Raw genomic sequence first — 23,033 nt, 5'->3', positions numbered from 1 at the left:
CACTCGCGACTTTAAAAGATGGCCTTTGTTGCCCACATCTTCCCTCGTGGCTTGTCTTACACCATGGGCTTACTGTGTTTGGGAATTTACTGACTGCACACCCTGATTTCCAGTGCATTTCATGCAGTCGCACAGACTTCGTTCAATCAAAAATATATAGATTAAGAAACAATTATTTATTTATTTCAATCAAATCAAATTCAATTTTTTGCAATAAAATTGTAAATTTATTTATTTTCTTATTATAATAAATATATATATGTTTTAAATTGTCTTTTTGTCTGGGTTGGTTTTATTTCCCTCCCTCTTTCCTGCTTGTCTATCACCTGTGGCTTCAACAACCGTCCCAGTCCCGCGTGCTCATGAGAACCGCGCTCATTCACGCACAACACAATTGCATTCAGGAATGATAGAAATTCCAATTTATTCTTCTGAAAGGGAACTGCTGTCCGTAAAGGGCAATTCTACAGCTGTGTAAGAGGGATGTGCTTCCTGTCCAGGATCATTCGGTGTCTGTTTCAACGGGATGGTTGTCAGTTCCGGTTCATCAATTGCCCCTTTAAAACGTATTTTCTCATTATCCGGATCATCCTGTACATTTAAAAAGGAGTGTGATTATCAGCTGTGATAACCGAATTGTTAAACTGTTGTGTTTCAAGATACATTGACTTTGCTTGTGTCCGTGTACATCCATATCGCAGCGCATCTGTTCATTACTCAAAATATGCGCATGTTTTCCGATATCCACTCCTTGATGTAACCCTTGTCCCAAATTTGCTCTCAATATAAAAAACAACAAATTATGCACCGACGGTAGCGACCGCGTGGCCTAAAGGATAAGGTGTCTGATTTCGATTGTAACTGTGATCTTATCAGATGATTGCAGGTTAGAGTCCGGCAGTGGTCAGCTATCGCGCTTTGTGAAATTTTATAATCTTTGTTTTGATTCTGCCTCAAAACCAACCATCTCGGACAGTCACTCACCTGAAGTAAAGGAAGGTTGTGTGCTTTAAGAAGCTAACGGCACATTTTCATCACTGTCGATCTGGTTGCACGGGCAAAACAAGTGGTGAAGTAGATTTTCGTGCATATTATTTCTGTTTGAATGCAAAAAGTAGGGGATGGATGTCTGACTTTGCAGTCAATAGGAGACAAGGTGACTGACAGGTTGAAGCAATGGACTGCTGATCCAGTATGCCCCCAGCTTCGTCGTTATTGTGTTAAATATTTTCCCCTAGTTTTTTTATTCAATCACATTTATCCTCTTTGCCAAATTCACCTTTTACTGAAAAGGATGCAGCTCGTTGGTGAAGTAATGTCACAAAAAATAATCACTTCATCAAAGGGAAAACATTAGCAGGACGATGGAGAGGGGGACTCATGAAATCGGTCTCTGAGAGTCAGCACAGGCACGATGGGCCGAATAGCAAACTAACGTCAGAAACTGAGAGCTACGTTCCTCACTGTCGGCGGCTCGTTGGTCTAGGGGTATGATTCTCGCTTTGGGATTATAATAATTGAAATGCGAGAGATCCCGGGTTCAAATCCCGGACGAGCCCTGCCAACTTTTTGTCAAAAAACGACTTCTCAGCCGGTCGACATGTGAGAAAACTGACATGTTTCAAATTAAAACGTGTGATTGCACTCCGTTGTTCACACAGCGTCCAAAAATCCTGGAGATTCCCAGGAGCAAAGTGAAACTCACCGAACTGAGTAAAGTTCATGTTTCTCAGATGTGCTCGGCTCTGCGTCTCATTGGACAACATAAACCCCGTTTTGATTCCGGCAAATACTTGATCAGTGTATCTTCCTTTCTGCACGCATGAGCTCACCTCCATAGGGATAAGCATACATTCAACGTCAATCTCAAATTCAACGTGAAACAGACTCTGCCCTGAATATGAGTGCGTCCTGTTTCTCTCGCGCTGAAAAGATGTGAGAAGCTGGCTTTGGATTTAGTCCCTTGGCTGCCGAATTTAAACCGTGCAGGAAATCGATCCGGGGTGGCCAAGCTGCCTAGTCTAATTATAAGGCGTTCAAACCCTACATTCCAGGCAGGTTACAGTGTTCTGGCCTCAAAATTCGGTTCAACGTATCGGATCATAAGCACCGCTCCCATTGTCTGCTAATGGTTCTGCTGTTCACACTAACACCTCCTCTGGTCCATCCTTTGTTACTTTATTGCCCGCTTACCACTCACTTTGCCTTTTTGCATTGTGCCATTTATTATTCAATCACTCCTACGCTCCAATGTATCACAGGCATTCCCTTTTGTCCTTCCTCGCTGCCTATTTTTCCAGGCGCTATTTTCCAGGAAAAATCTGTAAACTTTACATTTTTCTTAAAATATCGGAATGATTATCTGACTGAACGTGAGCCCGGGAAATTCATCCACAGAATGTTCACGGCCTGCTGAGTTTTACAGAATGCTTTGTTTTTGTTCATTGTGTTTCTGTATCCCTTTTAAGGTGATGTGCTGGTCTGCCCGGGGTCATTCTCTGTCACTCCAAAATGGTGTGCTATCAGTATCGGATCATTATCTATCTGTTTAAAAGGAATGTGCTGTCTGTCCCGGATTTCAAATTTCAAATTTCAAAAACTGCCTTTGGAGAGTGCAGAATTTTTAGTTTGTTGGTGTGTTTGTGTAAGTGAGAGAGTGCGTGGAAACGTTCTGCGCGATATTACTGTGCATTTCATGTCATGTGAGGAAAAATGCATTACATGCAACTTGAAGCCACACTGATTTGATTCAACACGCATTCAGGGACTGACTGACAGGAGAAGAGTTTGCTGTGGGATTTTGCTATTCCACATGTGAAAGAAGGCAAATTATATAAGTTAGAAACATAGCGATTTTAGCGAGAGCTTGCGGATGGGCTGTGTGACATGATGAGCTCCTTCCCCCTTATTTTCAAATACAAATCAAATCAAGACAAGACAAGACATGACTGACTGACACGATTTGTTTATATAAATTTCTGTATCAATATTTATATATGCATATATTTACATACATTCCCTACTTTTTAACTTTCACAATAAATGTGCTTTTCTGTTCTGCCTGCATTGGCTCTATTACATTTGGCCTCTTTCACAGCACAGGCTGCTTCTGTCTGATCCCGCAGAAAAGCACTCGCGACTTTAAAAGATGGCCTTTGTTGCCCACATCTTCCCTCGTGGCTTGTCTTACACCATGGGCTTACTGTGTTTGGGTATTTACTGACTGCACACCCTGATTTCCAGTGCATTTCATGCAGTCGCACAGACTTCGTTCAATCAAAAATATATAGATTAAGAAACAATTATTTATTTATTTCAATCAAATCAAATTCAATTTTTTGCAATAAAATTGTAAATTTATTTATTTTCTTATTATAATAAATATATATATGTTTTAAATTGTCTTTTTGTCTGTGTTGGTTTTATTTCCCTCCCTCTTTCCTGCTTGTCTATCACCTGTGGCTTCAACAACCGTCCCAGTCCCGCGTGCTCATGAGAACCGCGCTCATTCACGCACAACACAATTGCATTCAGGAATGATAGAAATTCCAATTTATTCTTCTGAAAGGGAACTGCTGTCCGTAAAGGGCAATTCTACAGCTGTGTAAGAGGGATGTGCTTCCTGTCCAGGATCATTCGGTGTCTGTTTCAACGGGATGGTTGTCAGTTCCGGTTCATCAATTGCCCCTTTAAAACGTATTTTCTCATTATCCGGATCATCCTGTACATTTAAAAAGGAGTGTGATTATCAGCTGTGATAACCGAATTGTTAAACTGTTGTGTTTCAAGATACATTGACTTTGCTTGTGTCCGTGTACATCCATATCGCAGCGCATCTGTTCATTACTCAAAATATGCTCATGTTTTCCGATATCCACTCCTTGATGTAACCCTTGTCCCAAATTTGCTCTCAATATAAAAAACAACAAATTATGCACCGACGGTAGCGACCGCGTGGCCTAAAGGATAAGGTGTCTGATTTCGATTGTAACTGTGATCTTATCAGATGATTGCAGGTTAGAGTCCGGCAGTGGTCAGCTATCGCGCTTTGTGAAATTTTATAATCTTTGTTTTGATTCTGCCTCAAAACCAACCATCTCGGACAGTCACTCACCTGAAGTAAAGGAAGGTTGTGTGCTTTAAGAAGCTAATGGCAAATTTTCATCACTGTCGATCTGGTTGCACGGGCAAAACAAGTGGTGAAGTAGATTTTCGTGCACATTATTTATGTTTGAATGCAAAAAGTAGGGGATGGATGTCTGACTTTGCAGTCAATAGGAGACAAGGTGACTGACAGGTTGAAGCAATGGACTGCTGATCCCGTATGCCCCCAGCTTTGTCGTTATTGTGTTAAACATTTTCCCCTAGTTTTTTTATTCAATCACATTTATCCTCATTGCCAAATTCACCTTTTACTGAAAAGGATGCAGCTCGTTGATGAAGTAATGTCACAAAAAATAATCACTTCATCAAAGGGAAAACATTAGCAGAACGATGGAGAGGGGGACTCATGAAATCGGTCTCTGAGAGTCAGCACAGGCACGATGGGCCGAATAGCAAACTAACGTCAGAAACTGAGAGCTACGCTCCTCACTGTCGGCGGCTCGTTGGTCTAGGGGTATGAATCTCGCTTTGGGATTATAATAATTGAAATGCGAGAGGTCCCGGGTTCAAATCCCGGACGAGCCCTGCCAACCTTTTGTCAAAAAACGACTTCTCAGCCGGTCGACATGTGAGAAAACTGACTTGTTTCAAATTAAAACGTGTGATTGCACTCCGTTGTTCACACAGCGTCCAAAAATCCTGGAGATTCCCAGGAGCAAAGTGAAACTCACCGAACTGAGTAAAGTTCATGTTTCTCAGATGTGCTCGGCTCTGCGTCTCATTGGACAACATAAACCCCGTTTTGATTCCGGCAAATACTTGATCAGTGTATCTTCCTTTCTGCACGCATGAGCTCACCTCCATAGGGATAAGCATAATTTCAACGTCAATCTCAAATTCAACGTGAAACAGACTCTGCCCTGAATATGAGTGCGTCCTGTTTCTCTCGCGCTGAAAAGATGTGAGAAGCTGGCTTTGGATTTAGTCCCTTGGCTGCCGAATTTAAACCGTGCAGGAAATCGATCCGGGGTGGCCAAGCTGCCTGGTCTAATTAAAAGGCGTTCAAACCCTACAATCCAGGCAGGTTATAGTGTTCTGGCCTCAACATTCGGTTCAACGTATCGGATCATAAGCACCGCTCCCATTGTCTGCTAATGGTTCTGCTGTTCACACTAACACCTCCTCTGGTCCATCCTTTGTTAATTTATTGCCCGCTTACCACTCACTTTGCCTTTTTGCATTGTGCCATTTATTATTCAATCACTCCTACGCTCCACTGTATCACAGGCATTCCCTTTTGTCCTTCCTCGCTGCCTATTTTTCCAGGCGCTATTTTCCAGGAAAAATCTGTAAACTTTACATTTTTCTTAAAATATCGGAATGATCATCTGACTGAACGTGAGCCCGGGAAATTCATCCACAGAATGTTCACGGCCTGCTGAGTTTTACAGAATGCTTTGTTTTTGTTCACTGTGTTTCTGTATCCCTTTTAAGGTGATGTGCTGGTCTGCCCGGGGTCATTCTCTGTCTCTCCAAAATGGTGTGCTATCAGGATCGGATCATTATCTATCTGTTTAAAAGGAATGTGCTGTCTGTCCCGGATTTCAAATTTCAAATTTCAAAAACTGCCTTTGGAGAGTGCAGAATTTTTAGTTTGTTGGTGTGTTTGTGTAAGTGAGAGAGTGCGTGGAAACGTTCTGCGCGATATTACTGTGCATTTCATGTCATGTGAGGAAAAATGCATTACATGCAACTTGAAGCCACACTGATTTGATTCAACACGCATTCAGGGACTGACTGACAGGAGAAGAGTTTGCTGTGGGATTTTGCTATTCCACATGTGAAAGAAGGCAAATTATATAAGTTAGAAACATAGCGATTTTAGCGAGAGCTTGCGGATGGGCTGTGTGACATGATGAGCTCCTTCCCCCTTATTTTCAAATACAAATCAAATCAAGACAAGACAAGACATGACTGACTGACACGATTTGTTTATATAAATTTCTGTATCAATATTTATATATGCATATATTTACATACATTCCCTACTTTTTAACTTTCACAATAAATGTGCTTTTCTGTTCTGCCTGCATTGGCTCTATTACATTTGACCTCTTTCACAGCACACGCTGCTTCTGTCTGATCCCGCAGAAAAGCACTCGCGACTTTAAAAGATGGCCTTTGTTGCCCACATCTTCCCTCGTGGCTTGTCTTACACCATGGGCTTACTGTGTTTGGGAATTTACTGACTGCACACCCTGATTTCCAGTGCATTTCATGCAGTCGCACAGACTTCGTTCAATCAAAAATATATAGATTAAGAAACAATTATTTATTTATTTCAATCAAATCAAATTCAATTTTTTGCAATAAAATTGTAAATTTATTTATTTTCTTATTATAATAAATATATATATGTTTTAAATTGTCTTTTTGTCTGGGTTGGTTTTATTTCCCTCCCTCTTTCCTGCTTGTCTATCACCTGTGGCTTCAACAACCGTCCCAGTCCCGCGTGCTCATGAGAACCGCGCTCATTCACGCACAACACAATTGCATTCAGGAATGATAGAAATTCCAATTTATTCTTCTGAAAGGGAACTGCTGTCCGTGAAGGGCAATTCTACAGCTGTGTAAGAGGGATGTGCTTCCTGTCCAGGATCATTCGGTGTCTGTTTCAACGGGATGGTTGTCAGTTCCGGTTCATCAATTGCCCCTTTAAAACGTATTTTCTCATTATCCGGATCATCCTGTACATTTAAAAAGGAGTGTGATTATCAGCTGTGATAACCGAATTGTTAAACTGTTGTGTTTCAAGATACATTGACTTTGCCTGTGTCCGTGTACATCCATATCGCAGCGCATCTGTTCATTACTCAAAATATGCTCATGTTTTCCGATATCCACTCCTTGATGTAACCCTTGTCCCAAATTTGCTCTCAATATAAAAAACAACAAATTATGCACCGACGGTAGCGACCGCGTGGCCTAAAGGATAAGGTGTCTGATTTCGATTGTAACTGTGATCTTATCAGATGATTGCAGGTTCTAGTCCTGCAGTGGTCAGCTATCGCGCTTTGTGAAATTTTATATTCTTTGTTTTGATTCTGCCTCAAAACCAACCATCTCGGACAGTCACTCACCTGAAGTAAAGGAAGGCTGTGTGCTTTAAGAAGCTAATGGCACATTTTCATCACTGTCGATCTGGTTGCACGGGCAAAACAAGTGGTGAAGTAGATTTTCGTGCATATTATTTCTGTTTGAATGCAAAAAGTAGGGGATGGATGTCTGACTTTGCAGTCAATAGGAGACAAGGTGACTGACAGGTTGAAGCATTGGACTGCTGATCCAGTATGCCCCCAGCTTCGTCGTTATTGTGTTAAATATTTTCCCGTAGTTTTTTTATTCAATCACATTTATCCTCTTTGCCAAATTCACCTTTTACTGAAAAGGATGCAGCTCGTTGGTGAAGTAATGTCACAAAAAATAATCACTTCATCAAAGGGAAAGCATTAGCAGGACGATGGAGAGGGGGACTCATGAAATCGGTCTCTGAGAGTCAGCACAGGCACGATGGGCCGAATAGCAAACTAACGTCAGAAACTGAGAGCTACGTTCCTCACTGTCGGCGGCTCGTTGGTCTAGGGGTATGATACTCGCTTTGGGATTATAATAATTGAAATGCGAGAGGTCCCGGGTTCAAATCCCGGTCGAGCCCTGCCAACCTTTTGTCAAAAAACGACTTCTCAGCCGGTCGACATGTGAGAAAACTGACATGTTTCAAATTAAAACGTGTGATTGCACTCCGTTGTTCACACAGCGTCCAAAAATCCTGGAGATTCCCAGGAGCAAAGTGAAACTTACCGAACTGAGTAAAGTTCATGTTTCTCAGATGTGCTCGGCTCTGCGTCTCATTGGACAATATAAACCCCGTTTTGATTCCGGCAAATACTTGATCAGTGTATCTTCCTTTCTGCACGCATGAGCTCACCTCCACAGGGATAAGCATACATTCAACGTCAATCTCAAATTCAACGTGAAACAGACTCTGCCCTGAATATGAGTGCGTCCTGTTTCTCTCGCGCTGAAAAGATGTGAGAAGCTGGCTTTGGATTTAGTCCCTTGGCTGCCGAATTTAAACCGTGCAGGAAATCGATCCGGGGTGGCCAAGCTGCCTAGTCTAATTATAAGGCGTTCAAACCCTACATTCCAGGCAGGTTACAGTGTTCTGGCCTCAAAATTCGGTTCAACGTATCGGATCATAAGCACCGCTCCCATTGTCTGCTAATGGTTCTGCTGTTCACACTAACACCTCCTCTGGTCCATCCTTTGTTACTTTATTGCCCGCTTACCACTCACTTTGCCTTTTTGCATTGTGCCATTTATTATTCAATCACTCCTACGCTCCAATGTATCACAGGCATTCTCTTTTGTCCTTCCTCGCTGCCTATTTTTCCAGGCGCTATTTTCCAGGAAAAATCTGTAAACTTTACATTTTTCTTAAAATATCGGAATGATCATCTGACTGAACGTGAGCCCGGGAAATTCATCCACAGAATGTTCACGGCCTGCTGAGTTTTACAGAATGCTTTGTTTTTGTTCATTGTGTTTCTGTATCCCTTTTAAGGTGATGTGCTGGTCTGCCCGGGGTCATTCTCTGTCACTCCAAAATGGTGTGCTATCAGTATCGGATCATTATCTATCTGTTTAAAAGGAATGTGCTGTCTGTCCCGGATTTCAAATTTCAAATTTCAAAAACTGCCTTTGGAGAGTGCAGAATTTTTAGTTTGTTGGTGTGTTTGTGTAAGTGAGAGAGTGTGTGGAAACGTTCTGCGCGATATTACTGTGCATTTCATGTCATGTGAGGAAAAATGCATTACATGCAACTTGAAGCCACACTGATTTGATTCAACACGCATTCAGGGACTGACTGACAGGAGAAGAGTTTGCTGTGGGATTTTGCTATTCCACATGTGAAAGAAGGCAAATTATATAAGTTAGAAACATAGCGATTTTAGCGAGAGCTTGCGGATGGGCTGTGTGACATGATGAGCTCCTTCCCCCTTATTTTCAAATACAAATCAAATCAAGACAAGACAAGACATGACTGACTGACACGATTTGTTTATATAAATTTCTGTATCAATATTTATATATGCATATATTTACATACATTCCCTACTTTTTAACTTTCACAATAAATGTGCTTTTCTGTTCTGCCTGCATTGGCTCTATTACATTTGACCTCTTTCACAGCACACGCTGCTTCTGTCTGATCCCGCAGAAAAGCACTCGCGACTTTAAAAGATGGCCTTTGTTGCCCACATCTTCCCTCGTGGCTTGTCTTACACCATGGGCTTACTGTGTTTGGGAATTTACTGACTGCACACCCTGATTTCCAGTGCATTTCATGCAGTCGCACAGACTTCGTTCAATCAAAAATATATAGATTAAGAAACAATTATTTATTTATTTCAATCAAATCAAATTCAATTTTTTGCAATAAAATTGTAAATTTATTTATTTTCTTATTATAATAAATATATATATGTTTTAAATTGTCTTTTTGTCTGGGTTGGTTTTATTTCCCTCCCTCTTTCCTGCTTGTCTATCACCTGTGGCTTCAACAACCGTCCCAGTCCCGCGTGCTCATGAGAACCGCGCTCATTCACGCACAACACAATTGCATTCAGGAATGATAGAAATTCCAATTTATTCTTCTGAAAGGGAACTGCTGTCCGTGAAGGGCAATTCTACAGCTGTGTAAGAGGGATGTGCTTCCTGTCCAGGATCATTCGGTGTCTGTTTCAACGGGATGGTTGTCAGTTCCGGTTCATCAATTGCCCCTTTAAAACGTATTTTCTCATTATCCGGATCATCCTGTACATTTAAAAAGGAGTGTGATTATCAGCTGTGATAACCGAATTGTTAAACTGTTGTGTTTCAAGATACATTGACTTTGCCTGTGTCCGTGTACATCCATATCGCAGCGCATCTGTTCATTACTCAAAATATGCTCATGTTTTCCGATATCCACTCCTTGATGTAACCCTTGTCCCAAATTTGCTCTCAATATAAAAAACAACAAATTATGCACCGACGGTAGCGACCGCGTGGCCTAAAGGATAAGGTGTCTGATTTCGATTGTAACTGTGATCTTATCAGATGATTGCAGGTTCTAGTCCTGCAGTGGTCAGCTATCGCGCTTTGTGAAATTTTATATTCTTTGTTTTGATTCTGCCTCAAAACCAACCATCTCGGACAGTCACTCACCTGAAGTAAAGGAAGGCTGTGTGCTTTAAGAAGCTAATGGCACATTTTCATCACTGTCGATCTGGTTGCACGGGCAAAACAAGTGGTGAAGTAGATTTTCGTGCATATTATTTCTGTTTGAATGCAAAAAGTAGGGGATGGATGTCTGACTTTGCAGTCAATAGGAGACAAGGTGACTGACAGGTTGAAGCATTGGACTGCTGATCCAGTATGCCCCCAGCTTCGTCGTTATTGTGTTAAATATTTTCCCGTAGTTTTTTTATTCAATCACATTTATCCTCTTTGCCAAATTCACCTTTTACTGAAAAGGATGCAGCTCGTTGGTGAAGTAATGTCACAAAAAATAATCACTTCATCAAAGGGAAAGCATTAGCAGGACGATGGAGAGGGGGACTCATGAAATCGGTCTCTGAGAGTCAGCACAGGCACGATGGGCCGAATAGCAAACTAATGTCAGAAACTGAGAGCTACGTTCCTCACTGTCGGCGGCTCGTTGGTCTAGGGGTATGATACTCGCTTTGGGATTATAATAATTGAAATGCGAGAGGTCCCGGGTTCAAATCCCGGTCGAGCCCTGCCAACCTTTTGTCAAAAAACGACTTCTCAGCCGGTCGACATGTGAGAAAACTGACATGTTTCAAATTAAAACGTGTGATTGCACTCCGTTGTTCACACAGCGTCCAAAAATCCTGGAGATTCCCAGGAGCAAAGTGAAACTCACCGAACTGAGTAAAGTTCATGTTTCTCAGATGTGCTCGGCTCTGCGTCTCATTGGACAACATAAACCCCGTTTTGATTCAGGCAAATACTTGATCAGTCTATCTTCCTTTCTGCATACATGAGCTCACCTCCATAGGGATAAGCATACATTCAACGTCAATCTCAAATTCAACGTGAAACAGACTCTGCCCTGAATATGAGTGCGTCCTGTTTCTCTCGCGCTGAAAAGATGTGAGAAGCTGGCTTTGGATTTAGTCCCTTGGCTGCCGAATTTAAACCGTGCAGGAAATCAATCCGGGGTGGCCAAGCTGCCTGGTCTAATTAAAAGGCGTTCAAACCCTACATTCCAGGCAGGTTATAGTGTTCTGGCCTCAACATTCGGTTCACCGTATCGGATCATAAGCACCGCTCCCATTGTCTGCTAATGGTTCTGCTGTTCACACTAACACCTCCTCTGGTCCATCCTTTGTTACTTTATTGCCCGCTTACCACTCACTTTGCCTTTTTGCATTGTGCCATTTATTATTCAATCACTCCTACGCTCCAATGTATCACAGGCATTCCCTTTTGTCCTTCCTCGCTGCCTATTTTTCCAGGCGCTATTTTCCAGGAAAAATCTGTAAACTTTACATTTTTCTTAAAATATCGGAATGATCATCTGACTGAACGTGAGCCCGGGAAATTCATCCACAGAATGTTCACGGCCTGCTGAGTTTTACAGAATGCTTTGTTTTTGTTCATTGTGTTTCTGTATCCCTTTTAAGGTGATGTGCTGGTCTGCCCGGGGTCATTCTCTGTCACTCCAAAATGGTGTGCTATCAGTATCGGATCATTATCTATCTGTTTAAAAGGAATGTGCTGTCTGTCCCGGATTTCAAATTTCAAATTTCAAAAACTGCCTTTGGAGAGTGCAGAATTTTTAGTTTGTTGGTGTGTTTGTGTAAGTGAGAGAGTGCGTGGAAACGTTCTGCGCGATATTACTGTGCATTTCATGTCATGTGAGGAAAAATGCATTACATGCAACTTGAAGCCACACTGATTTGATTCAACATGCATTCAGGGACTGACTGACAGGAGAAGAGTTTGCTGTGGGATTTTGCTATTCCACATGTGAAAGAAGGCAAATTATATAAGTTAGAAACATAGCGATTTTAGCGAGAGCTTGCGGATGGGCTGTGTGACATGATGAGCTCCTTCCCCCTTATTTTCAAATACAAATCAAATCAAGACAAGACAAGACATGACTGACTGACACGATTTGTTTATATAAATTTCTGTATCAATATTTATATATGCATATATTTACATACATTCCCTACTTTTTAACTTTCACAATAAATGTGCTTTTCTGTTCTGCCTGCATTGGCTCTATTACATTTGACCTCTTTCACAGCACACGCTGCTTCTGTCTGATCCCGCAGAAAAGCACTCGCGACTTTAAAAGATGGCCTTTGTTGCCCACATCTTCCCTCGTGGCTTGTCTTACACCATGGGCTTACTGTGTTTGGGAATTTACTGACTGCACACCCTGATTTCCAGTGCATTTCATGCAGTCGCACAGACTTCGTTCAATCAAAAATATATAGATTAAGAAACAATTATTTATTTATTTCAATCAAATCAAATTCAATTTTTTGCAATAAAATTGTAAATTTATTTATTTTCTTATTATAATAAATATATATATGTTTTAAATTGTCTTTTTGTCTGGGTTGGTTTTATTTCCCTCCCTCTTTCCTGCTTGTCTATCACCTGTGGCTTCAACAACCGTCCCAGTCCCGCGTGCTCATGAGAACCGCGCTCATTCACGCACAACACAATTGCATTCAGGAATGATAGAAATTCCAATTTATTCTTCTGAAAGGGAACTGCTGTCCGTGAAGGGCAATTCTACAGCTGTGTAAGAGGGATGTGCTTCCTGTCCAGGATCATTCGGTGTCTGTTTCAACGGGATGGTTGTCAGTTCCGGTTCATCAATTGCCCCTTTAAAACGTATTTTCTCATTATCCGGATCATCCTGTACATTTAAAAAGGAGTGTGATTATCAGCTGTGATAACCGAATTGTTAAACTGTTGTGTTTCAAGATACATTGACTTTGCCTGTGTCCGTGTACATCCATATCGCAGCGCATCTGTTCATTACTCAAAATATGCTCATGTTTTCCGATATCCACTCCTTGATGTAACCCTTGTCCCAAATTTGCTCTCAATATAAAAAACAACAAATTATGCACCGACGGTAGCGACCGCGTGGCCTAAAGGATAAGGTGTCTGATTTCGATTGTAACTGTGATCTTATCAGATGATTGCAGGTTCTAGTCCTGCAGTGGTCAGCTATCGCGCTTTGTGAAATTTTATATTCTTTGTTTTGATTCTGCCTCAAAACCAACCATCTCGGACAGTCACTCACCTGAAGTAAAGGAAGGCTGTGTGCTTTAAGAAGCTAATGGCAAATTTTCATCACTGTCGATCTGGTTGCACGGGCAAAACAAGTGGTGAAGTAGATTTTCGTGCACATTATTTATGTTTGAATGCAAAAAGTAGGGGATGGATGTCTGACTTTGCAATAAATCGGAGACAAGGTGACTGACAGGTTGAAGCAATGGACTGCTGATCCAGTATGCCCCCAGCTTTGTCGTTATTGTGTTAAACATTTTCCCCTAGTTTTTTTATTCAATCACATTTATCCTCATTGCCAAATTCACCTTTTACTGAAAAGGATGCAGCTCGTTGATGAAGTAATGTCACAAAAAATAATCACTTCATCAAAGGGAAAACATTAGCAGAACGATGGAGAGGGGGACTCATGAAATCGGTCTCTGAGAGTCAGCACAGGCACGATGGGCCGAATAGCAAACTAACGTCAGAAACTGAGAGCTACGCTCCTCACTGTCGGCGCCTCGTTGGTCTAGGGGTATGATTCTCGCTTTGGGATTATAATAATTGAAATGCGAGAGGTCCCGGGTTCAAATCCCGGACGAGCCCTGCCAACCTTTTGTCAAAAAACGACTTCTCAGCCGGTCGACATGTGAGAAAACTGACATGTTTCAAATTAAAACGTGTGATTGCACTCCGTTGTTCACACAGCGTCCAAAAATCCTGGAGATTCCCAGGAGCAAAGTGAAACTCACCGAACTGAGTAAAGTTCATGTTTCTCAGATGTGCTCGGCTCTGCGTCTCATTGGACAACATAAACCCCGTTTTGATTCCGGCAAATACTTGATCAGTGTATCTTCCTTTCTGCATACATGAGCTCACCTCCATAGGGATAAGCATACATTCAACGTCAATCTCAAATTCAACGTGAAACAGACTCTGCCCTGAATATGAGTGCGTCCTGTTTCTCTCGCGCTGAAAAGATGTGAGAAGCTGGCTTTGGATTTAGTCCCTTGGCTGCCGAATTTAAACCGTGCAGGAAATCAATCCGGGGTGGCCAAGCTGCCTGGTCTAATTAAAAGGCGTTCAAACCCTACATTCCAGGCAGGTTATAGTGTTCTGGCCTCAACATTCGGTTCAACGTATCGGATCATAAGCACCGCTCCCATTGTCTGCTAATGGTTCTGCTGTTCACACTAACACCTCCTCTGGTCCATCCTTTGTTACTTTATTGCCCGCTTACCACTCACTTTGCCTTTTTGCATTGTGCCATTTATTATTCAATCACTCCTACGCTCCAATGTATCACAGGCATTCCCTTTTGTCCTTCCTCGCTGCCTATTTTTCCAGGCGCTATTTTCCAGGAAAAATCTGTAAACTTTACATTTTTCTTAAAATATCGGAATGATCATCTGACTGAACGTGAGCCCGGGAAATTCATCCACAGAATGTTCACGGCCTGCTGAGTTTTACAGAATGCTTTGTTTTTGTTCATTGTGTTTCTGTATCCCTTTTAAGGTGATGTGCTGGTCTGCCCGGGGTCATTCTCTGTCACTCCAAAATGGTGTGCTATCAGTATCGGATCATTATCTATCTGTTTAAAAGGAATGTGCTGTCTGTCCCGGATTTCAAATTTCAAATTTCAAAAACTGCCTTTGGAGAGTGCAGAATTTTTAGTTTGTTGGTGTGTTTGTGTAAGTGAGAGAGTGCGTGGAAACGTTCTGCGCGATATTACTGTGCATTTCATGTCATGTGAGGAAAAATGCATTACATGCAACTTGAAGCCACACTGATTTGATTCAACACGCATTCAGGGACTGACTGACAGGAGAAGAGTTTGCTGTGGGATTTTGCTATTCCACATGTGAAAGAAGGCAAATTATATAAGTTAGAAACATAGCGATTTTAGCGAGAGCTTGCGGATGGGCTGTGTGACATGATGAGCTCCTTCCCCCTTATTTTCAAATACAAATCAAATCAAGACAAGACAAGACATGACTGACTGACACGATTTGTTTATATAAATTTCTGTATCAATATTTATATATGCATATATTTACATACATTCCCTACTTTTTAACTTTCACAATAAATGTGCTTTTCTGTTCTGCCTGCATTGGCTCTATTACATTTGACCTCTTTCACAGCACACGCTGCTTCTGTCTGATCCCGCAGAAAAGCACTCGCGACTTTAAAAGATGGCCTTTGTTGCCCACATCTTCCCTCGTGGCTTGTCTTACACCATGGGCTTACTGTGTTTGGGAATTTACTGACTGCACACCCTGATTTCCAGTGCATTTCATGCAGTCGCACAGACTTCGTTCAATCAAAAATATATAGATTAAGAAACAATTATTTATTTATTTCAATCAAATCAAATTCAATTTTTTGCAATAAAATTGTAAATTTATTTATTTTCTTATTATAATAAATATATATATGTTTTAAATTGTCTTTTTGTCTGGGTTGGTTTTATTTCCCTCCCTCTTTCCTGCTTGTCTATCACCTGTGGCTTCAACAACCGTCCCAGTCCCGCGTGCTCATGAGAACCGCGCTCATTCACGCACAACACAATTGCATTCAGGAATGATAGAAATTCCAATTTATTCTTCTGAAAGGGAACTGCTGTCCGTGAAGGGCAATTCTACAGCTGTGTAAGAGGGATGTGCTTCCTGTCCAGGATCATTCGGTGTCTGTTTCAACGGGATGGTTGTCAGTTCCGGTTCATCAATTGCCCCTTTAAAACGTATTTTCTCATTATCCGGATCATCCTGTACATTTAAAAAGGAGTGTGATTATCAGCTGTGATAACCGAATTGTTAAACTGTTGTGTTTCAAGATACATTGACTTTGCCTGTGTCCGTGTACATCCATATCGCAGCGCATCTGTTCATTACTCAAAATATGCTCATGTTTTCCGATATCCACTCCTTGATGTAACCCTTGTCCCAAATTTGCTCTCAATATAAAAAACAACAAATTATGCACCGACGGTAGCGACCGCGTGGCCTAAAGGATAAGGTGTCTGATTTCGATTGTAACTGTGATCTTATCAGATGATTGCAGGTTCTAGTCCTGCAGTGGTCAGCTATCGCGCTTTGTGAAATTTTATATTCTTTGTTTTGATTCTGCCTCAAAACCAACCATCTCGGACAGTCACTCACCTGAAGTAAAGGAAGGCTGTGTGCTTTAAGAAGCTAATGGCACATTTTCATCACTGTCGATCTGGTTGCACGGGCAAAACAAGTGGTGAAGTAGATTTTCGTGCATATTATTTCTGTTTGAATGCAAAAAGTAGGGGATGGATGTCTGACTTTGCAGTCAATAGGAGACAAGGTGACTGACAGGTTGAAGCATTGGACTGCTGATCCAGTATGCCCCCAGCTTCGTCGTTATTGTGTTAAATATTTTCCCCTAGTTTTTTTATTCAATCACATTTATCCTCTTTGCCAAATTCACCTTTTACTGAAAAGGATGCAGCTCGTTGGTGAAGTAATGTCACAAAAAATAATCACTTCATCAAAGGGAAAACATTAGCAGGACGATGGAGAGGGGGACTCATGAAATCGGTCTCTGAGAGTCAGCACAGGCACGATGGGCCGAATAGCAAACTAACGTCAGAAACTGAGAGCTACGTTCCTCACTGTCGGCGGCTCATTGGTCTAGGGGTATGATACTCGCTTTGGGATTATAATAATTGAAATGCGAGAGATCCCGGGTTCAAATCCCGGTCGAGCCCTGCCAACCTTTTGTCAAAAAACGACTTCTCAGCCGGTCGACATGTGAGAAAACTGACATGTTTCAAATTAAAACGTGTGATTGCACTCCGTTGTTCACACAGCGTCCAAAAATCCTGGAGATTCCCAGGAGCAAAGTGAAACTTACCGAACTGAGTAAAGTTCATGTTTCTCAGATGTGCTCGGCTCTGCGTCTCATTGGACAACATAAACCCCGTTTTGATTCCGGCAAATACTTGATCAGTGTATCTTCCTTTCTGCACGCATGAGCTCACCTCCACAGGGATAAGCATACATTCAACGTCAATCTCAAATTCAACGTGAAACAGACTCTGCCCTGAATATGAGTGCGTCCTGTTTCTCTCGCGCTGAAAAGATGTGAGAAGCTGGCTTTGGATTTAGTCCCTTGGCTGCCGAATTTAAACCGTGCAGGAAATCGATCCGGGGTGGCCAAGCTGCCTAGTCTAATTATAAGGCGTTCAAACCCTACATTCCAGGCAGGTTACAGTGTTCTGGCCTCAAAATTCGGTTCAACGTATCGGATCATAAGCACCGCTCCCATTGTCTGCTAATGGTTCTGCTGTTCACACTAACACCTCCTCTGGTCCATCCTTTGTTACTTTATTGCCCGCTTACCACTCACTTTGCCTTTTTGCATTGTACCATTTATTATTCAATCACTCCTACGCTCCAATGTATCACAGGCATTCCCTTTTGTCCTTCCTCGCTGCCTATTTTTCCAGGCGCTATTTTCCAGGAAAAATCTGTAAACTTTACATTTTTCTTAAAATATCGGAATGATCATCTGACTGAACGTGAGCCCGGGAAATTCATCCACAGAATGTTCACGGCCTGCTGAGTTTTACAGAATGCTTTGTTTTTGTTCATTGTGTTTCTGTATCCCTTTTAAGGTGATGTGCTGGTCTGCCCGGGGTCATTCTCTGTCACTCCAAAATGGTGTGCTATCAGTATCGGATCATTATCTATCTGTTTAAAAGGAATGTGCTGTCTGTCCCGGATTTCAAATTTCAAATTTCAAAAACTGCCTTTGGAGAGTGCAGAATTTTTAGTTTGTTGGTGTGTTTGTGTAAGTGAGAGAGTGCGTGGAAACGTTCTGCGCGATATTATTGTGCATTTCATGTCATGTGAGGAAAAATGCATTACATGCAACTTGAAGCCACACTGATTTGATTCAACACGCATTCAGGGACTGACTGACAGGAGAAGAGTTTGCTGTGGGATTTTGCTATTCCACATGTGAAAGAAGGCAAATTATATAAGTTAGAAACATCGCGATTTTAGCGAGAGCTTGCGGATGGGCTGTGTGACATGATGAGCTCCTTCCCCCTTATTTTCAAATACAAATCAAATCAAGACAAGACAAGACATGACTGACTGACACGATTTGTTTATATAAATTTCTGTATCAATATTTATATATGCATATATTTACATACATTCCCTACTTTTTAACTTTCACAATAAATGTGCTTTTCTGTTCTGCCTGCATTGGCTCTATTACATTTGACCTCTTTCACAGCACACGCTGCTTCTGTCTGATCCCGCAGAAAAGCACTCGCGACTTTAAAAGATGGCCTTTGTTGCCCACATCTTCCCTCGTGGCTTGTCTTACACCATGGGCTTACTGTGTTTGGGAATTTACTGACTGCACACCCTGATTTCCAGTGCATTTCATGCAGTCGCACAGACTTCGTTCAATCAAAAATATATAGATTAAGAAACAATTATTTATTTATTTCAATCAAATCAAATTCAATTTTTTGCAATAAAATTGTAAATTTATTTATTTTCTTATTATAATAAATATATATATGTTTTAAATTGTCTTTTTGTCTGGGTTGGTTTTATTTCCCTCCCTCTTTCCTGCTTGTCTATCACCTGTGGCTTCAACAACCGTCCCAGTCCCGCGTGCTCATGAGAACCGCGCTCATTCACGCACAACACAATTGCATTCAGGAATGATAGAAATTCCAATTTATTCTTCTGAAAGGGAACTGCTGTCCGTAAAGGGCAATTCTACAGCTGTGTAAGAGGGATGTGCTTCCTGTCCAGGATCATTCGGTGTCTGTTTCAACGGGATGGTTGTCAGTTCCGGTTCATCAATTGCCCCTTTAAAACGTATTTTCTCATTATCCGGATCATCCTGTACATTTAAAAAGGAGTGTGATTATCAGCTGTGATAACCGAATTGTTAAACTGTTGTGTTTCAAGATACATTGACTTTGCTTGTGTCCGTGTACATCCATATCGCAGCGCATCTGTTCATTACTCAAAATATGCGCATGTTTTCCGATATCCACTCCTTGATGTAACCCTTGTCCCAAATTTGCTCTCAATATAAAAAACAACAAATTATGCACCGACGGTAGCGACCGCGTGGCCTAAAGGATAAGGTGTCTGATTTCGATTGTAACTGTGATCTTATCAGATGATTGCAGGTTAGAGTCCGGCAGTGGTCAGCTATCGCGCTTTGTGAAATTTTATAATCTTTGTTTTGATTCTGCCTCAAAACCAACCATCTCGGACAGTCACTCACCTGAAGTAAAGGAAGGTTGTGTGCTTTAAGAAGCTAACGGCACATTTTCATCACTGTCGATCTGGTTGCACGGGCAAAACAAGTGGTGAAGTAGATTTTCGTGCATATTATTTCTGTTTGAATGCAAAAAGTAGGGGATGGATGTCTGACTTTGCAGTCAATAGGAGACAAGGTGACTGACAGGTTGAAGCAATGGACTGCTGATCCAGTATGCCCCCAGCTTCGTCGTTATTGTGTTAAATATTTTCCCCTAGTTTTTTTATTCAATCACATTTATCCTCTTTGCCAAATTCACCTTTTACTGAAAAGGATGCAGCTCGTTGGTGAAGTAATGTCACAAAAAATAATCACTTCATCAAAGGGAAAACATTAGCAGGACGATGGAGAGGGGGACTCATGAAATCGGTCTCTGAGAGTCAGCACAGGCACGATGGGCCGAATAGCAAACTAACGTCAGAAACTGAGAGCTACGTTCCTCACTGTCGGCGGCTCGTTGGTCTAGGGGTATGATTCTCGCTTTGGGATTATAATAATTGAAATGCGAGAGATCCCGGGTTCAAATCCCGGACGAGCCCTGCCAACTTTTTGTCAAAAAACGACTTCTCAGCCGGTCGACATGTGAGAAAACTGACATGTTTCAAATTAAAACGTGTGATTGCACTCCGTTGTTCACACAGCGTCCAAAAATCCTGGAGATTCCCAGGAGCAAAGTGAAACTCACCGAACTGAGTAAAGTTCATGTTTCTCAGATGTGCTCGGCTCTGCGTCTCATTGGACAACATAAACCCCGTTTTGATTCCGGCAAATACTTGATCAGTGTATCTTCCTTTCTGCACGCATGAGCTCACCTCCATAGGGATAAGCATACATTCAACGTCAATCTCAAATTCAACGTGAAACAGACTCTGCCCTGAATATGAGTGCGTCCTGTTTCTCTCGCGCTGAAAAGATGTGAGAAGCTGGCTTTGGATTTAGTCCCTTGGCTGCCGAATTTAAACCGTGCAGGAAATCGATCCGGGGTGGCCAAGCTGCCTAGTCTAATTATAAGGCGTTCAAACCCTACATTCCAGGCAGGTTACAGTGTTCTGGCCTCAAAATTCGGTTCAACGTATCGGATCATAAGCACCGCTCCCATTGTCTGCTAATGGTTCTGCTGTTCACACTAACACCTCCTCTGGTCCATCCTTTGTTACTTTATTGCCCGCTTACCACTCACTTTGCCTTTTTGCATTGTGCCATTTATTATTCAATCACTCCTACGCTCCAATGTATCACAGGCATTCCCTTTTGTCCTTCCTCGCTGCCTATTTTTCCAGGCGCTATTTTCCAGGAAAAATCTGTAAACTTTACATTTTTCTTAAAATATCGGAATGATTATCTGACTGAACGTGAGCCCGGGAAATTCATCCACAGAATGTTCACGGCCTGCTGAGTTTTACAGAATGCTTTGTTTTTGTTCATTGTGTTTCTGTATCCCTTTTAAGGTGATGTGCTGGTCTGCCCGGGGTCATTCTCTGTCACTCCAAAATGGTGTGCTATCAGTATCGGATCATTATCTATCTGTTTAAAAGGAATGTGCTGTCTGTCCCGGATTTCAAATTTCAAATTTCAAAAACTGCCTTTGGAGAGTGCAGAATTTTTAGTTTGTTGGTGTGTTTGTGTAAGTGAGAGAGTGCGTGGAAACGTTCTGCGCGATATTACTGTGCATTTCATGTCATGTGAGGAAAAATGCATTACATGCAACTTGAAGCCACACTGATTTGATTCAACACGCATTCAGGGACTGACTGACAGGAGAAGAGTTTGCTGTGGGATTTTGCTATTCCACATGTGAAAGAAGGCAAATTATATAAGTTAGAAACATAGCGATTTTAGCGAGAGCTTGCGGATGGGCTGTGTGACATGATGAGCTCCTTCCCCCTTATTTTCAAATACAAATCAAATCAAGACAAGACAAGACATGACTGACTGACACGATTTGTTTATATAAATTTCTGTATCAATATTTATATATGCATATATTTACATACATTCCCTACTTTTTAACTTTCACAATAAATGTGCTTTTCTGTTCTGCCTGCATTGGCTCTATTACATTTGGCCTCTTTCACAGCACAGGCTGCTTCTGTCTGATCCCGCAGAAAAGCATTCGCGACTTTAAAAGATGGCCTTTGTTGCCCACATCTTCCCTCGTGGCTTGTCTTACACCATGGGCTTACTGTGTTTGGGTATTTACTGACTGCACACCCTGATTTCCAGTGCATTTCATGCAGTCGCACAGACTTCGTTCAATCAAAAATATATAGATTAAGAAACAATTATTTATTTATTTCAATCAAATCAAATTCAATTTTTTGCAATAAAATTGTAAATTTATTTATTTTCTTATTATAATAAATATATATATGTTTTAAATTGTCTTTTTGTCTGTGTTGGTTTTATTTCCCTCCCTCTTTCCTGCTTGTCTATCACCTGTGGCTTCAACAACCGTCCCAGTCCCGCGTGCTCATGAGAACCGCGCTCATTCACGCACAACACAATTGCATTCAGGAATGATAGAAATTCCTATTTATTCTTCTGAAAGGGAACTGCTGTCCGTAAAGGGCAATTCTACAGCTGTGTAAGAGGGATGTGCTTCCTGTCCAGGATCATTCGGTGTCTGTTTCAACGGGATGGTTGTCAGTTCCGGTTCATCAATTGCCCCTTTAAAACGTATTTTCTCATTATCCGGATCATCCTGTACATTTAAAAAGGAGTGTGATTATCAGCTGTGATAACCGAATTGTTAAACTGTTGTGTTTCAAGATACATTGACTTTGCTTGTGTCCGTGTACATCCATATCGCAGCGCATCTGTTCATTACTCAAAATATGCTCATGTTTTCCGATATCCACTCCTTGATGTAACCCTTGTCCCAAATTTGCTCTCAATATAAAAAACAACAAATTATGCACCGACGGTAGCGACCGCGTGGCCTAAAGGATAAGGTGTCTGATTTCGATTGTAACTGTGATCTTATCAGATGATTGCAGGTTAGAGTCCGGCAGTGGTCAGCTATCGCGCTTTGTGAAATTTTATAATCTTTGTTTTGATTCTGCCTCAAAACCAACCATCTCGGACAGTCACTCACCTGAAGTAAAGGAAGGTTGTGTGCTTTAAGAAGCTAATGGCAAATTTTCATCACTGTCGATCTGGTTGCACGGGCAAAACAAGTGGTGAAGTAGATTTTCGTGCACATTATTTATGTTTGAATGCAAAAAGTAGGGGAT

At 41.5% G+C, this 23,033-nt stretch overlaps 5 non-coding genes across 5 annotated transcripts; all 5 read left to right on the top strand.

The window, feature by feature from the left end:
* The first annotated feature begins 1,471 nt into the window (after positions 1-1,471).
* On the top strand, positions 1,472-1,559 carry trnap-ugg (transfer RNA proline (anticodon UGG)). The gene is given in 2 exon segments: positions 1,472-1,507; positions 1,524-1,559. It is a non-coding gene; the product is annotated as a tRNA-Pro (tRNA).
* Positions 1,560-4,601: 3,042 nt separating this feature from the next.
* Positions 4,602-4,689, top strand: trnap-ugg (transfer RNA proline (anticodon UGG)). The gene is given in 2 exon segments: positions 4,602-4,637; positions 4,654-4,689. It is a non-coding gene; the product is annotated as a tRNA-Pro (tRNA).
* Positions 4,690-7,731: 3,042 nt separating this feature from the next.
* Positions 7,732-7,819, top strand: trnap-ugg (transfer RNA proline (anticodon UGG)). Its single transcript is given in 2 exon segments — positions 7,732-7,767; positions 7,784-7,819. It is a non-coding gene; the product is annotated as a tRNA-Pro (tRNA).
* A 3,042-nt stretch (positions 7,820-10,861) lies between these two features.
* trnap-ugg (transfer RNA proline (anticodon UGG)) lies at positions 10,862-10,949 on the top strand. Its single transcript is given in 2 exon segments — positions 10,862-10,897; positions 10,914-10,949. It is a non-coding gene; the product is annotated as a tRNA-Pro (tRNA).
* A 9,302-nt stretch (positions 10,950-20,251) lies between these two features.
* Positions 20,252-20,339, top strand: trnap-ugg (transfer RNA proline (anticodon UGG)). The gene is given in 2 exon segments: positions 20,252-20,287; positions 20,304-20,339. It is a non-coding gene; the product is annotated as a tRNA-Pro (tRNA).
* The last annotated feature ends 2,694 nt before the right edge of the window (positions 20,340-23,033 follow it).

The sequence above is a fragment of the Pristiophorus japonicus genome, unplaced genomic scaffold (assembly GCF_044704955.1).
Source record: "Pristiophorus japonicus isolate sPriJap1 unplaced genomic scaffold, sPriJap1.hap1 HAP1_SCAFFOLD_61, whole genome shotgun sequence".
Classification (NCBI taxonomy): Eukaryota; Metazoa; Chordata; class Chondrichthyes; family Pristiophoridae; genus Pristiophorus; species Pristiophorus japonicus.
This window is presented reverse-complemented; position numbering and strand designations above follow the sequence as displayed.